An 18,276-nucleotide genomic window follows, 5' to 3' on the forward strand; every position below is an offset into this window, starting at 1 on the left:
ACACTGAGAACGCCAGACACCAAAAACAAACAAAATCCGGTAGTAAAGCGCATTTCCTTTGTCCACAAGTTTTACCCCAGCACCAGGAAAGTAGTCAACATAATCAAATCCCACTGGCCTCTTCTTCATAAAGCACATCCCGAGGTAGACGAATTTAAAAATCCAATACTCTCATGTAACCAAAGGCCAAAAAACCTCAGAGACTTTCTTGTTAGGGCAGACATAGGACCATCCAAACTCCCACCAAGACAATCCCTCCTACATACACAGAGAACAGGAACATTTCCGTGTCTACACTGCGCACAGTGCACAAACGTACAAAGAGGATCATTTATTTCCCATCCCCATACAGGCAAATCCTCCAAAATCCAGGGTTACTTCACATGTGACACAGACTTCGTAGTGTACACTATCAAATGCCCCTGTGGCCTTATGAGATAGAATTTGTCAACACAAGTCAACAATACGCCGACAAAATCTACCTCTAACACTCCCATACCACTTCAATGAGGCACAGCATAGGATCTCCCAATTAAAATTCCAAATAATTGAATATATTCCAACGTCAAGAAGATTCGGTGATCGATCCAAGACGCTGAAACATAGGGAGGCGTTCTGGATCCATACCTTACAAACCATGACGCCAAAAGGACTTAACAGGGAATACAAGGTACAGGCCTTTATCTAATAAAACTCTCCATCCGGACGGTAACCACATGGATTTTTTTTCTTTTGGAACATTGGATCATAAATACATTTTAATCACTTGACAGTACTGTACTCGATGGTTCCCACTATCACCTGACCATGATGATTTATTATCATAAGGACTATGATATAATATTCTAATATCATCTTTTCTTAATTCCCTCCAGGCTCCATGAATATCAAGCTACACCCAGTGCCGCAGGGGGTATCCTTTTTTATTTTTATCTATAGTTATACTAATACTTAGATTAATACCTATACCTATAAGCCGACCGAGTAGCAGCAGAGTCCATTAGCGATTACTAAATATCTTTAGTCTAGTTCACTGGTAATTTTACCATTTAGCTACCTTCTTTCCCATGGTGACACACTACTATGTATGCAATAGATCCTTGTGGAACGCAAGTTTGCCCCACCTCCTTCCGGCCGGTGGAACGCACCGCGATACTAGCGGTGCGCTCCACCTATCCTCATTCACGTCACTTCCGGCTGGTGGAACATACTAGCGGTGCGTTCCACTTTACTTCTGGTCTTCTGAGCGTGAACGGGCCTGCACTTCCCGCCCACCATGCCACTGCATGCGGGTCTTATGGCTCCTTTAAAAGAGCAAAGACCGGCCTGGCGTTTATGCACATATGTGCATCCCGGCGGCCATAGGCTCCCATCACTGCACCTACCAGCATCTCCTTTTACCTCCAGCGGCACAGGTAAGTAGCCATTAGCCAGACTATTAATCCTGCTTTACAATGAGACTACTGTTGATGAAGATTACTAATGTAATGGTCACTCTAAAATTGCGATTTTTATGCACATCTGTGATCTGTGATAACATTGAGCATCTTACCTTTATGCACATCTGTGATAAGACTAGCATATTATCGAATGGCACATAATATATCTAAGAGCACTAATATTAAAAATGTCATGTCAGTGAACGCAATACCCTGATAATTGACCAGATATAAGAAAGATTTACAAACAGTGGAATATTTTCCATTCCTTAACAAATAACCAGATATTTAGACCATTGTATTTTATATGAAATCGACTGCGTAATTAGAGGACGGCAATTGTTTGTTATATATATGTATATCATGGATATGTACTAAAAACCAATGATGTAATCGAACTGAAACAAAATTTTACTGAAAATGCCCTATTGTAACTTTTATAGTGCCTGACGAAGGCCAGACACGGCCGAAAACGTTTGCACAACTTTTGCCGCAAATCCATTGCAAATAAAATCAATGAAAGAAACCTTCTGCTGTGATTTATGATTTTGATGATAACGGGGCTGGGAACCCTATCTACAGCACAAAAAGGCAGACAGCCACAACGTTTTGGTACAAAACTCCTCATCCTGCTGCCACCTCCAGACTCTGTCATTGTGCCACTCAATGGCCTTATCCTGATGCTGCCAACTCCAGACTCTGTCATTGTGCCACTTGCTGGCCTTCTCCTGATGCTGCCAACTCCAGACTCTGTCATTGTGCTACTCGGTGGCCTTCTCCTGATGCTGCTGCTGCCGCCACCTCCAGACTCTGTCATTGTGCCACTCGGTGGCCTCCTCATACTGCTGCCAACTCCAGACCCTGTCATTGGGCCACTCTTTGGTCTCCTCATGCTGCTTGAACCTTACCACTATGTCATAGGTCCGCTCTGTGGACTTCTCAAGCTGTTCCCACCCTCCCTACTTCATGACTGGTCCTCTATTTTGGCTTTTCGGCCTGGCTGACATCATCATTTATTTGACCTTTCTTCTGATCTGTCAGAAGGAAGGAAAAATGAGATGCACAACGGATCCTGTCTGTGTAGCAGCTGTAAGGCCTGTATGGTCCCAACAGAATTGGCTTATGATTTGGTAGCCAAAAGTAGGAGTGGGTACAAAACACAGAAGACATGCAAATGTCATCTCTGTTTTAGATCCACTCCTGTTTTTTTTTTTTGCATTAGCAATACTGATGGATTACTGACCAAATGCTGACCGAGTGAAGGCAGATGCTCAACAGACAGGATCTATTTTTTTGTGGGTTGTTTGTTCTGACGGATGAGTGGAAGAGCAAATTAATCAGTGACGTCAACACAAACTTTCTGCTGACACCCTCTCCGCTGTGTCAGGGGGCTCTACTTGTATAAGCGTTTAATAGATCAGGTTCTGTAGACATCTATGTGGAATTAGCTGACAACGGTGTAAAAGGAGTGCCCTTGTTCTTGGCGCTAACATCGACCTGTAGGGCTGAGTTCATTCTTGAGTTATTTGGTCAGTTTTGGCCCTGTGACTGCCAAAATAAAAGAAGTCTGCAGTGATTCTAAGAGAGACGCCTGTTATCTGGATGTCATACTGACTCATAGTATTATTTCACTACCACAGCAGACTCCCTATGCATGTTACTGCAAGGCACAGTGTTCTACACCACTATAAAGGCTCTCTGCAGCCAGGAAAAAGCTATTTTTAAACACTATTCGCTGCAAATATATTCGGATCGAAAAATGTATTCAAAAAATATCGGCGAACTGGACGAATCGAATCTTTGAAAAATTCGCTCATCTCTGATATTTAGCTTTTGTATATTCTAGAGCAGGGGTCAGCAACCTCCAGTTTTCCAGCTGTGGTGAAAATACAGGGTAGGCCATTTATATGGATACACCTTAATAAAATGGGAATGGTTGGTGATATTAACTTCCTGTTTGTGGCACATTAGTATATGTGAGGGGGGAAACTTTTCAAGATGGGTGGTGACCATGGCGGCCATTTTGAAGTCGGCCATTTTGAATCCAACTTAAATTTTTTCAATAGGAAGAGGGTCATGTGACACATCAAACTTATTGGGAATTTCACAAGAAAAACAATGGTGTGCTTGGTTTCAACGTAACTTTATTCTTTCATGAGTTATTTACAAGTTTCTGACCACTTATAAAATGTGTTCAATGTGCTGCCCATTGTGTTGGATTGTCAACGCAACCCTCTTCTCCCACTCTTCACACACTGATAGCAACACCGCAGGAGAAATGCTAGCACAGGCTTCCACTATCCGTAGTTTCAGGTGCTGCACATCTCGTATCTTCACAGCATATGCTGTGAAGATACGAGATGTGCAGCACCTGAAACTACGGATACTGGAAGCCTGTGCTAGCATTTCTCCTGCGGTGTGTGAAGAGTGGGAGAAGTGGGTTGTATTGACAATCCAACACAATGGGCAGCACATTGAACACATTTTATAAGTGGTCAGAAACTTGTAAATAACTCATGAAAGAATAAAGTTACTTTAAAACCAAGCACACCATTGTTTTTCTTGTGAAATTCCCAATAAGTTTGATGTGTCACATGACCTTTTTCCTTTTGAAAAAACAAAAGTTGGATTCAAAATGGCCGACTTCAAAATGGCCGCCATGGTCACCACCCATCTTGAAAAGTTTCCCCCCTCACGTATACTAATGTGCCACAAACAGGAAGTTAATATCACCAACCATTCCCATTTTATTAAGGTGTATCCATATAAATGGCCCACCCTGTACAACTCCCAGCATGCTCCATTCATTTCTATGGGAATTCTGAGAAAAGCCAAGTATTTTGGAAGTCATAGTTTCCGTACAGATGGAATGCCGAGGGTTGCTGATCTCTGTTCTAAAGTATTTTGGTATCTGGTTAGATCCCTGAAACACCGGTATCAACATACTGAAAAGATGGTGACGAATAACTGTGTCATATCCTTAAAAGTGTCCACAGTGACCATTCATTCTCCCGCTGAAGATCCTCTTGATTTCAGAATTTGGCAGAAAAGGAATGAAACAATTGTTTCCATGACAAGTGCTTATAAATCGACATAATCAGAGGAGAACAAGGAAACAGACGGCACAACATGACAAACATATCCACATTTAAGCTAAAAAAATGGTACTTCCCAGTCCAAAACACGAACCACAAATTTCATAGTAATATATACTTTGCACTACAGAAGGGGGGCAAAATCTACTGACCCTACAAGAGGATAATTATATACTGGCACTATGGGGAGGGGGGCATTATATATATACTGGCATTACGGGGGAGCATTATATATATACTGTCACTATGGGGGGAATATTATATATATGTATATACTGGCACTATGGGGGCATATAGTTGGGCATTAGAACTACAGGGGGCACTGCAGGAGGAGCTTTTGTAAATATTGGGGGCACTATGGTTATATTATTACTGTACTGTGTGGGCATTATTATTATTGGGAACAATATTGCACTGCTACTAATGGAGGCACACTTGGGAAGTATTATCACTATTGGGGGCACTATTACTATTAAGACCAGTCTGGCAGAACTATTGATGATGATGATGATGATGTATAGTCTTGTGTACATGCAGTCTTACCCTTAGGGCCTCGATGCGCTTAGCTGGCTGATTCAACAAGGGAGGAAAAAAGCATGACACTTTACCTTGGGCCGCAAGGCCTAGAGGATAAGGCACCTATTCCAGAGACCAATTTCCTAGCACTTATCAAGAAAAAGGGGGGGGGGGGGGGGAGGTAGGGGGATCTCAAAGGTTCAAAAGGTTCTGACGAGATATAGAAAATGTGAGGAGAACAAAATTAATAAACGTGAGGAAAAGGTATCTTTAAAATAGAAGGGACACCAACCGTGAATTTATAGACTAAGATTTAGGAAAACCCCCAAAATTATATAAGCCAAAAATAAGTGTTACATAGGAAGATCAAACGCTTGTTTGAAAAGTAGGGTTTTCAGTGCACGTCTGAATGAGAGAAGATTGGGGATCATTTTCAGGGCCAGAGGTAGGTGGTTCCAAAATCTGGCCCCTTGAGCCGAAAAAAGGATCTACCTCCACGTCTGATCTTATTAACTTGCGGGATGGTAAAATTTGCAGAGTTACTAGACCTCAATGTCCTCAACGGGGCATACCTGGTGAACTTACGTGGCAGGTACAAGGGCCTCACACCATGGAATACCCTATGCATGAAGCATTAATGGCCACTGGGGTGCTGAGGGTGTAATTTTCTGGTCACTGAATGTAATACATTCAGTTTTGGTGCCATTAAGCTTTAAATAATTGGCACTCATCCAGTGATTGATCTCCAAGAGACATCCGGCCAGATCGACTTGGTCAGCTGTACCTTTGGCAAGCCTAAAGTACAGTTGTGTATCATCCGCATAAACATAAAACTGAAGATTGTGGCTCCTGATGATGTCGGCCAATGGTCTCAAATAGATGTTGAACAAGGCTGGAGATAGTGCCGTGCCTTGTGGTACTCCACAGGACAGTGGGAGATCGGCTGAGTGGAATACCCCCAGCTTCACTCGTACCTTGTCCTGGAGAAATGAGACCATCCATGCCTTATATTACTAGAAGGGCACTATCTGTATGGCACTGTTTGTAGGCATTACGGAAAAAACTGTGGGCGCAGTACTGGGAGCAGCAGCAGGATGACAGTGGAATGTATAAATTTGGGGTCTGAGTTGCAAACAGTCCTCATCTACCATGTGCCGTATAGTAATACTGGTGTCTTCTTATGTGGCAGAGGGGGCTGCATATCCCTGACCAAAGATGTCTTCCCGTGATGGTCTGGACCAAATGGAGAAGAAAAAGGAAGTGAAGAACTCAAATTTGTGGATATGTCACCTGTAAGTCACTGGATCTGCCCTTGACTGCTTCTTTTAAAATGTGGTTTAATCTCTTATTTGGGCGCATCCACACGGTCAGGTTTCCGGATGCAGTTTTGGTAGCGAAAACCAGTAGCGAATTCAAAAAAGAGGAGAAGTTGTATCTGCCCTTTTATACTTTCTCTCCTTTTATGCTCCACTCCTGATTTTGACTTCCAAAACTCCCTGCAGAAAGTGGACCGTGTGGCCATACCCTTAGAAAGTAGGGTCACTTTAAATTGATTCGGGTGGGGGGTGCAATTTGCCTGCTTCACCTAGAGCATTGACATACCTTGTCCTGGTCCTGTCTCCAATGGTGAATCCAGAAGAAATGAAGTCTTGCAGCACTTACTATTTAGCAAAGCTTCCTTTATATTAAAATTATGGTCACAGGATATGAAAGCACATACAGCAGTTATGATGAAGTGTGAGACGGCTGGAGGCTGTATGCTCTTCTCATCCTGTGCCCCTGATTTTATTAAGAAGTTTTATGAAATGGTGTCTGCTGTGGGATTCATGCTCTTCTATATTGCAGATGAAGGACATACTTTTCATACTGATCGGGCAGGTGCTGCCTCTATGCGATTAGGATAAAAACTGTAACACATAGCCTAAGCCCATCTCTAATGGCAGAGATTAGAGAAGCCCTGCATCTCCACTATTTAAATGGAAGTTTTCGTGTTAAACATATTTTAACCCCTTCCAGGCAGTTTTCATCTTCTTGAATAAGCTTATTTTTACAAATATGACATGTGTCACTTTATGTGGTAATAACTTTGGAATGGTTTTACTTATCCAAGTGATTCTGTTGTTTTCATGACGCATCATACTTCATGTTAGTGGTCAATTTGAGTTAATATGTTTTGCCTTTATTTATAAAAACCCAAATTTATGGAAAATTTTTGAAAATTCACAATTTTGTAAAGTTGAATTTCTCTGCTTCTAAGACAGACAGTGATATCTTAAAATAGTTATGAATTAACACATCACAGAAGTGACTTTTTTAACCCATTCCCGACCACTGAGTTCCCTCAATTTGACGTAATAGTACGTCATAGTGATCGCGCGGGCACCGGAGCGGTGCGCGCGTGATCACTGCAGGGGCCCGGCAGTCCGTGGTAGCCGGGCCCCTGCTGTATCCGCCGGCATTGCTGTAAAAGCCAATGCCAATGCCAGCGGATTAACCCCTTCTATGCCACGGTCCGTGCTGACTGTGTCAGGTGAACGATCGCATCGAGTCCCTGCACTGCTGTGGCGGGGACCCGATGCGACACAAGGCAGCCCGATGCTGTGCAGAGGCAGCCTAATGCCTTGCACGGAATCGGGAACTGCCTTCTATGGGTGCCGAGGAGATTCAGCCTCAGGCTGGGTTTCCTAGGCAACCTGTTAGTGTATGACTCAGTGTCATACACTAACAGGCAACGCATTACAATATAGATGTATCGTAATGCATTGCAGAGGGGATCAGACCCCCAAAAGTGAATGTCATATATAAAGTAAAGTAAAAAAGTAAAAAAAGGGTTTTTAATAAAAATTAATAAAGTAATAAAATTAATCAAGTAAAAAAAGAAAAAACGCCCCTTTCTCCTTATTTTATAATAAAAAACAGAAAAAACAAAACCCACACATATTATGTATCGCTGCGTCCATAATGACCGGCTCTATAAATATATTACATGATCTACCCTGTTCGATAAACAACATTAAAAAAAAACTGTGTAAAAAAAAAGCAATTTTTGTCACCTTACATCACAAAAAGTGCAACACCAAGCGATCATAAAGGCGTATGCCCCCCAAAATGGTATCAATAAAACCGTCACCTCATCCCGCAAAACATGAGCCCTTATCTAAGACAATCGCCCAAAAAATAAAAAAAACTATAGCTCTCAGAACATGGAGACACTAAAACATAATTTTTTTGATTCAAAACTGCTATTATTGTGCTAAAGTGAAATAAATAAAAAAAAATACATATTAGGTATCGCCACGTCCGTAACAAACAGCTCTATAAAAATATCACATAACCTAACCACTCAGATGAACACTGTAAAAAAAAAAACTGTGTAAAAAAAATACTATTTTTATCAGATTACATCACAAAAATTGCAACAGCAAGTGATCAAAAAGGCGTATGCCCCCCAAAATGGTACCAATCAGACCGTCACCTCATACAGCAAAAAATGAGACCGTACCTAAGAGAATCGGTCAAAAAATACTAAACCTATGGATCTGAGACTATGGAGACACAAAAATATGATTATTTTTTTTACTTCAAAACTGCTATTATTGTGCTAAAGTGAAAAAAATAAAAAAGTATACATATTAGGTATCGCCACGTCTGTAACAAACAGCTCTATAAAAATATCACATGACCTAACTACTCAGATGAACACCGTAAAAAAGAAATAAAAGTGTAAAAAAAAGCAATTTTTGTCACATTACATCACAAAAATTGCAACAGCAAGTGATCAAAAAGGTGTATGCCTCCCAAAATAGAACCAGTCAGACAATGACTAGAGTTGAGCGGACACCTGGATGTTCGGGTTCGAGAAGTTCGGCCGAACTTCCCGGAAATGTTCGGGTTCAGGATCCGAACCCGATCCGAACTTCGTCCCGAACCCGAACCCCATTGAAGTCAATGGGGACCCGAACTTTTCGGCACTAAAAAGGCTGTAAAACAGCCCAGGAAAGGGCTAGAGGGCTGCAAAAGGCAGCAACATGTAGGTAAATCCCATGCAAACAAATGTGGATAGGGAAATTAATAAAAATAAAAATAAAATAAATAAAAATTAACCAATATCAATTGGAGAGAGGTCCCATAGCAGAGAATCTGGCTTCACGTCACCCACCACTGGAACAGTCCATTCTCAGATATTTAGGCCCCGGCACCCAGGCAGAGGAGAGAGGTCCCGTAACAGAGAATCTGGCTTCATGTCAGCAGAGAATCAGTCTGCATGTCATAGCAGAGAATCAGGCTTCACGTCAGCCACCACTGCAACAGTCCATTCTCATATATTTAGGCCCAGCACCCAGGCAGAGGAGAGAGGTCCCGTAACAGAGGATCTGGCTTCATGTCAGCAGAGAATCAGTCTGCATGTCATAGCAGAGAATCAGGCTTCACGTCAGCCACCACTGCAACAGTCCATTGGCATATATTTAGGCCCAGCACCCAGGCAGAGGAGAGAGGTCCCGTAACAGAGGATCTGTCTTCATGTCAGCAGAGAATTAGTCTGCATGTCATAGCAGAGAATCAGGCTTCACGTCAGCCACCACTGCAACAGTCCATTGGCATATATTTAGGCCCAGCACCCAGGCAGAGGAGAGAGGTCCCGTAACAGAGAATCTGTCTTCATGTCAGCAGAGAATCAGTCTGCATGTCATAGCAGAGAATCAGGCTTCACGTCAGCCACCACTGCAACAGTCCATTGGCATATATTTAGGCCCAGCACCCAGGCAGAGGAGAGAGGTCCCGTAACAGAGGATCTGTCTTCATGTCAGCAGAGAATCAGTCTGCATGTCATAGCAGAGAATCAGGCTTCACGTCAGCCACCACTGCAACAGTCCATTGTCATATATTTAGGCCCAGCACCCAGGCAGAGGAGAGAGGTCCCGTAACAGAGAATCTGGCTTCATGTCAGCAGAGAATCAGTCTGCATGTCATAGCAGAGAATCAGGCTTCACGTCAGCCACCACTGCAACAGTCCATTGGCATATATTTAGGCCCAGCACCCAGGCAGAGGAGAGAGGTCCCGTAACAGAGAATCTGTCTTCATGTCAGCAGAGAATCAGTCTGCATGTCATAGCAGAGAATCAGGCTTCACGTCAGCCACCACTGCAACAGTCCATTGTCATATATTTAGGCCCAGCACACAGGCAGAGGAGAGAGGTCCCGTAACAGAGAATCTGTCTTCATGTCAGCAGAGAATCAGTCTGCATGTCATAGCAGAGAATCAGGCTTCACGTCAGCCACCACTGCAACAGTCCATTGGCATATATTTAGGCCCAGCACCCAGGCAGAGGAGAGAGGTCCCGTAACAGAGGAATCTGGCTTCATGTCAGCAGAGAATCAGTCTGCATGTCATAGCAGAGAATCAGGCTTCACGTCAGCCACCACTGCAACAGTCCATTGTCATATATTTAGGCCCAGCACCCAGGCAGAGGAGAGAGGTCCCGTAACAGACAATCTGGCTTCATGTCAGCAGAGAATCAGTCTGCATGTCATAGCAGAGAATCAGGCTTCACGTCAGCCACCACTGCAACAGTCCATTGGCATATATTTAGGCCCAGCACCCAGGCAGAGGAGAGAGGTCCCGTAACAGAGAATCTGTCTTCATGTCAGCAGAGAATCAGTCTGCATGTCATAGCAGAGAATCAGGCTTCACGTCAGCCACCACTGCAACAGTCCATTGGCATATATTTAGGCCCAGCACCCAGGCAGAGGAGAGAGGTCCCGTAACAGAGAATCTGGCTTCATGTCAGCAGAGAATCAGTCTGCATGTCATAGCAGAGAATCAGGCTTCACGTCAGCCACCACTGCAACAGTCCATTGGCATATATTTAGGCCCAGCACCCAGGCAGAGGAGAGAGGTCCCGTAACAGAGAATCTGTCTTCATGTCAGCAGAGAATCAGTCTGCATGTCATAGCAGAGAATCAGGCTTCACGTCAGCCACCACTGCAACAGTCCATTGGTATATATTTAGGCCCAGCACCCAGGCAGAGGAGAGAGGTCCCGTAACAGAGGATCTGGCTTCATGTCAGCAGAGAATTAGTCTGCATGTCATAGCAGAGAATCAGGCTTCACGTCACCCAACATTGGAACAGTCCATTGGCATATATTTAGGCCCCGGCACCCAGACAGAGGAGAGGTTCATTCAACTTTGGGTAGCCTCGCAATATAATGGTAAAATGAAAATAAAAATAGGATTGAATGAGGAAGTGCCCTGGAGTACAATAATATATGGTTAAGGGGAGGTAGTTAATGTCTAATCTGGACAAGGGACGGACAGGTCCTGTGGGATCCATGCCTGGTTCATTTTTATGAACGTCAGCTTGTCCACATTGGCTGTAGACAGGCGGCTGCGTTTGTCTGTAATGACGCCCCCTGCCGTGCTGAATACACGTTCAGACAAAACGCTGGCCGCCGGGCAGGCCAGCACCTCCAAGGCATAAAAGGCTAGCTCTGGCCACGTGGACAATTTAGAGACCCAGAAGTTGAATGGGGCCGAACCATCAGTCAGTACGTGGAGGGGTGTGCACACGTACTGTTCCACCATGTTAGTGAAATGTTGCCTCCTGCTAACACGTTGCGTATCAGGTGGTGGTGCAGTTAGCTGTGGCGTGTTGACAAAACTTTTCCACATCTCTGCCATGCTAACCCTGCCCTCAGAGGAGCTGGCCGTGACACAGCTGCCTTGGCGACCTCTTGCTCCTCCTCTGCCTTGGCCTTGGGCTTCCACTTGTTCCCCTGTGACATTTGGGAATGCTCTCAGTAGCGCGTCTACCAACGTGCGCTTGTACTCGCGCATCTTCCTATCACGCTCCAGTGCAGGAAGTAAGGTGGGCACATTGTCTTTGTACCGTGGATCCAGCAGGGTGGCAACCCAGTAGTCCGCACACGTTAAAATGTGGGCAACTCTGCTGTCGTTGCGCAGGCACTGCAGCATGTAGTCGCTCATGTGTGCCAGGCTGCCCAGGGGTAAGGACAAGCTGTCCTCTGTGGGAGGCGTATCGTCATCGTCCTGCCTTTCCCCCCAGCCACGCACCAGTGATGGGCCCGAGCTGCGTTGGGTGCCACCCCGCTGTGACCATGCTTCATCCTCATCCTCCTCCACCTCCTCCTCATCCTCGTCCTCCTCGTCCTCCAGTAGTGGGCCCTGGCTGGCCACATTTGTACCTGGCCTCTGCTGTTGCAAAAAACCTCCCTCTGAGTCACTTCGAAGAGACTGGCCTGAAAGTGCTAAAAATGACCCCTCTTCCTCCTCCTCCTCCTCCTGGGCCACCTCCTCTTCCATCATCGCCCTAAGTGTTTTCTCAAGGAGACATAGAAGTGGTATTGTAACGCTGATAACGGCGTCATCGCCACTGGCCATGTTGGTGGAGTACTCGAAACAGCGCAACAGGGCACACAGGTCTCGCATGGAGGCCCAGTCATTGGTGGTGAAGTGGTGCTGTTCCGTAGTGCGACTGACCCGTGCGTGCTGCAGCTGAAACTCCACTATGGCCTGCTGCTGCTCGCACAGTCTGTCCAGCATGTGCAAGGTGGAGTTCCACCTGGTGGGCACGTCGCATATGAGGCGGTGAGCGGGAAGGCCGAAGTTACGCTGTAGCGCAGACAGGCGAGCAGCGGCAGGATGTGAACGCCGGAAGCGCGAACAGACGGCCCGCACTTTATGCAGCAGCTCTGACATGTCGGGGTAGTTGTGAATGAACTTCTGCACCACCAAATTCAGCACATGCGCCAAGCAAGGGATGTGCGTCAAACCGGCTAGTCCCAGAGCTGCAACGAGATTTCGCCCATTATCGCACACCACCAGGCCGGGCTTGAGGCTCACCGGCAGCAACCACTCGTCGGTCTGTTGTTCTATACCCCTGCCACAACTCCTGTGCGGTGTGGGGCCTGTCCCCCAAACATATGAGTTTCAGAATGGCCTGCTGACGTTTACCCCGGGCTGTGCTGAAGTTGGTGGTGAAGGTGTGTGGCTGACTGGATGAGCAGGTGGAAGAAGAGGAGGAGGAAGCCGAGTAGGAGGAGGATGGCAACAGGAGGCAAAGAATGTTGCCCTGCTGATCCTTGGCGGCGGAAGGACGTGCGCCAAACAGCTCTCCGCCTGGGGCCCAGCTGCCACTACATTTACCCAGTGTGCAGTTAGGGAGATATAGCGTCCCTGGCCGTGCTTACTGGTCCACGTATCTGTGGTTAGGTGGACCTTGCCACAGATGGCGTTGCGCAGTGCACACTTGATTTTATCGGATACTTGGTTGTGCAGGGAAGGCACGGCTCTCTTGGAGAAGTAGTGCCGGCTGGGAACAACATACTGTGGGACAGCAAGCGACATGAGCTGTTTGAAGCTGTCTGTGTCCACCAGCCTAAATGACAGCATTTCATAGGCCAGTAGTTTAGAAATGCTGGCATTCAGGGCCAGGGATCGAGGGTGGCTAGGTGGGAATTTACGCTTTCTCTCAAATGTTTGTGAGATGGAGAGCTGAACGCTGCCGTGTGACATGGTTGAGATGCTTGGTGACGGAGGTGGTGGTGGTGTTGGTGGTACATCCCCTGTTTGCTGGGCGGCAGGTGCCAACGTTCCTCCAGAGGCGGAGGAAGAGGCCGAGGCGGCAGCAGCAGAAGAGGCCGAGGCGGCAGCAGCAGAAGAGGTAGCAGGGGGAGCCTGAGTGACTTCCTTGGTTTTAAGGTGTTTACTCCACTGCAGTTCATGCTTTGCATGCAGGTGCCTGGTCATGCAGGTTGTGCTAAGGTTCAGAACGTTAATGCCTCGCTTCAGGCTCTGATGGCACAGCGTGCAAACCACTCGGGTCTTGTCGTCAGCACATTGTTTGAAGAAGTGCCATGCCAGGGAACTCCTTGAAGCTGCCTTTGGGGTGCTCGGTCCCAGATGGCGGCGGTCAGTAGCAGGCGGAGTCTACTTGGCGGCGGGTGTTCTGCTTTTGCCCACTGCTCCCTCTTTTGCTACGCTGTTGGCTCGGTCTCACCACTGCCTCTTCCTCCGAACTGTGAAAGTCAGTGGCACGACCTTCATTCCATGTGGGGTCTAGGACCTCATCGTCCCCTGCATCGTCTTCCACCCAGTCTTGATCCCTGACCTCCTGTTCAGTCTGCACACTGCAGAAAGACGCAGCAGTTGGCACCTGTGTTTCGTCATCATCAGAGACTTGCTGAGGTGGTATTCCCATGTCCTCATCATCAGGAAACATAAGTGGTTGTGCGTCAGTGCATTCTATGTCTTCCACCGCTGGGGAAGGGCTAGGTGGATGCCCTTGGGAAACCCTGCCAGCAGAGTCTTCAAACAGCATAAGAGACTGCTGCATAACTTGAGGCTCAGACAGTTTCCCTGATATGCATGGGGGTGATGTGACAGACTGATGGGGTTGGTTTTCAGTTGCCATCTGTGCCCCTTCTGCAGAAGACTGGGTGGGAGATAATGTGAACGTGCTGGATCCACTGTCGGCCACCCAATTGACTAATGCCTGTACCTGCTCAGGCCTTACCATCCTTAGAACGGCATTGGGCCCCACCATATATCGCTGTAAATTCTGGCGGCTACTGGGACCTAAGGTAGTTGGTACACTAGGACGTGTGGATGTGGCAGAACGGCCACGTCCTCTCCCAGCACCAGAGGGTCCACTAACACCACCACGACCATGTCCACGTCCGCGTCCCTTACTAGATGTTTTCCTCATTGTTATTGTTCACCACAACAACAAAAATATTATTTGGCCCAATGTATTGAATTCAAATTCAGGCCTTTTTTTACAGACACCTAACACTATCTGGCTATCTATTTAAGTACCGTATTACACTAATACAGGCACAGCAGTAACGACAGATTTAGCTGACTATGAATTTGAGGCCTAGTATTTAGGCGCTGGGTGACAGGTATACGTTTTACGGACAGAATTAGACTGGGATATGCACAGTAGCGTGTGTGTGAAGTTATTGAGAATGACCCTATCAGCACCTTGATTCTGATATACCCTTTTAGGGATGTATTTAAAGTAGGCCTGATACAGCAGAAACCACTAAATTAGGAAATTGCTAAATTGGGAATTGTATTTCAACCCAGAACAAAAAATGTGCTTTGACGGACACTAAAAACCTTGCCCAGCCACAACAGTACAGCAGTAACGACAGATTTCGCTGGATATAAATTTGAGGCCTAGTTTTTAGGCGCTGGGTGACAGGTATAGGTTTACTGACAGAATTAGACTTGGAAATGCACAGTAGCGTGTGTGTGAAGTTATTCAGAATGACCCTATGTGCACCTTGAATATTATATACCCTTTTAGGGATGTATTTAAAGTAGGCCTGATACAGCAGAAACCACTAAATTAGGAAATTGCTAAATTGGGAATTGTATTTCAACCCAGAACAAAAACTGTGCTTTGACGGACACTAAATAACTTGACCAGCCACACCAGTAACGACAGATTTAGCTGGATATAAATTTGAGGCCTAGTATTTAGGCGCTGGGTGACAGGTATACGTTTACTGACAGAATTAGACTGGGATATGGCCAAAAAATAACCACACTATTGATGGTTAAATGCACTTGGTGTGACAGCTTGACCAACCACACTACTGAGGGTTAAATGCACTTGGTGACAGCTTGCCCCTGATGTAGTATATGGCCAAAAAATAAACAGACTATTGCTGGTTAAATGCACTTGGTGTGACAGCTTCACCCTGATGTAGGATTTAGCAAAAAAACAACCACACCATTGAGGGTTAAATGCACTTGGTGACAGCTTGTCCCTGATGTAGTATATGGCCAAAAAATAAACAGACTATTGCTGGTTAAATGCACTTGGTGTGACAGCTTCACCCTGATGTAGGATTTAGCCAAAAACAACCACACCATTGAGGGTTAAATGCACTTGGTCGCAGCTTGTGCTGGCGCAACACAAGACACAAAATGGCCGCCGATCACCCCAGAAAAAAGTGACTGAAAAACGCTCTGGGCAGCCTAAAAACAGTGAGCAATTCAATAGCAGCAGTTCAATCATCCACAGCTGCAGATCGATCACTGGATGGAGTCTTTTGGAGGAGTTAATCAGCCTAATCTCGCCCTACTGTCGCGGCTGCAACCTCTCCCTATGCTGATCAGAGCAGAGTGACGGGCGGCGCTATGTGACTCCAGCTTAAATAGAGGCTGGGTCACATGGTGCTCTGGCCAATCACAGCCATGCCAATAGTAGGCATGGCTGTGACGGCCTCTTGGGGCAAGTAGTATGACGCTTGTTGATTGGCTGCTTTGCAGCCTTTCAAAAAGCGCCAAGAAAGCGACGAACACCGAATCCGAACCCGGACTTTTACGAAAATGTCCGTGTTCGTGTCACGGACACCCCAAAATTCGGTACGAACCCGAACTATACAGTTCGGGTTCGCTCATCCCTAACAATGACCTCATCCTGCAAAAAATTAGACCCTGCCTAAGAGAATCGGTCAAAAAATAAAAAAAGCTATGGCTCTCAGACTATGGAGACACTAACATATGATAATTTTTTGCTTCAAAACTGCTATTATTGTGCTAAAGTGAAATACATAAAAAAATATACATATTAGGTATCGCCACGTTCATAACAAACAGCTCTATAAAAATATCACATGACCTAACCACTCAGATGAACACTGTAAAAAAAAAACAGTGTAAAAAAAAAAACAATTTTTATCACATTACATCACAAAAATTGCAACAGCAAGTGATCAAAAAGGCGTATGCCCCCCAAAATAGTACCAATCAGACCGTCACCTCATCCCGCAAAAAATGAGACCCTACCTGAGAGAATCGGTCAAAAAATAAAAAAGCTATGGCTCTCCGAATATGAGACACTAAAATATCATTATTTCAGTTTCAAAAATGCTATTATTGTGTAAAACTTAAATAAATAAGAAAAAGTAGACATATTAGGTATTTCCACGTGCGTAACGATCTGCTCTATGAAAAAGTCACATGACCTAATCCCTCGGGTAAACGTTGTAAAAATAAAAACGGTGCCAAAACATCAATTTTTTTGTTTCCTTGCCTCATATGTACCCCAAAATAGTACCAATAAAACTGGCACCTTATCCCGTAGTTTCCAAAATGTGGAGTGTTTCTGTAAACCACCGAATCAGAGCCATAAATATTGAGTTTTGTTTGGCTGTTAACCCTTGCTTTGTAACTGGAAAAAAATGATTAAAATGGAAAATCTGCCAAAAAAGTTAAATTTTGAAATTGTATCTCTATTTTCCATTAATTCTTGTGGAACATCTAAAGGGTTAACAAAGTTTGTAAAAATCAGTTTTGAATACCTTGAGGTGTGTAGTTTCTAGAATGGGGTCATTTTTGGGTGGTTTCTATTATGTAAGCCTCACAAAGTGACTTCAGACCTGAGCTAGTCCTTGAAAACTGGGTTTTTGAAAATTTCTGAAAAATTTCAAGATTTGCTTCTAAACTTCTAAGCCTTGTAACATCCCCAAAAAATAAAATGTCATTCCCAAAATGATCCAAACACGAAGTAGACATATGGTAAATGTAAAGTAATAACTATTTCTGTAGGCATTACTATGTATTATAGAAGTAGATAAATTGAAACTTAGAGATTTGCTAATTTTTCCAAATTTTGGGTAAATTTTGTATTTTTTCATAAATAAAAATACATATTTTGGACTCCATTTTACCAATGTCATGAAGTACAATATGTGATGAAAAAACTGTCTGAGAATGGCCTGGATAAGTCAAAGCGTTTTAAAGTTATCACTAGGGATGAGCGAACTCGAACTGTATAGTTCGGGTTCGTACCGAATTTTGGGGTGTCCGTGACACGGACCCGAACCCGGACATTTTCGTAAAAGTCCGGGTTCGGGTTCGGTGTTCGTCGCTTTCTTCGCGCTTTTGTGACGCTTTCTTGGCGCTTTTTGAAAGGCTGCAAAGCAGCCAATCAACAAGCGTCATACTACTTGCCCCAAGAGGCCATCACAGCCATGCCTACTATTGGCATGGCTGTGATTGGCCAGAGCACCATGTGACCCAGCCTCTATTTAAGCTGGAGTCACATAGCGCCGCCCGTCACTCTGCTCTGATTAGCGTAGGGAGAGGTTGCGGCTGCGACAGTAGGGCGAGATTAGGCAGATTAACTCCTCCAAAGGACTTGATTAACTGATCGATCTGCAGCTGTGGATCATTGAGCTGCTGATCCTC

At 45.1% G+C, this 18,276-nt stretch overlaps 1 protein-coding gene across 1 annotated transcript in view; it reads right to left on the minus strand.

Moving 5' to 3' along the window:
* LOC122929260 (chromaffin granule amine transporter-like) overlaps nt 1-6,670 on the minus strand; it is a 297,828-nt gene extending 291,158 nt beyond the window's left edge. Inside the window, exon 1 of the mRNA XM_044282777.1 lies at nt 6,653-6,670. The gene's annotated coding sequence lies outside the window, so the exon portion shown is untranslated. The remainder of the gene's footprint in view (nt 1-6,652) is intronic.
* Nucleotides 6,671-18,276: the final 11,606 nt, after the last annotated feature.

This window comes from Bufo gargarizans, chromosome 2 (assembly GCF_014858855.1).
Source record: "Bufo gargarizans isolate SCDJY-AF-19 chromosome 2, ASM1485885v1, whole genome shotgun sequence".
Taxonomy (NCBI): domain Eukaryota; kingdom Metazoa; phylum Chordata; class Amphibia; order Anura; family Bufonidae; genus Bufo; species Bufo gargarizans.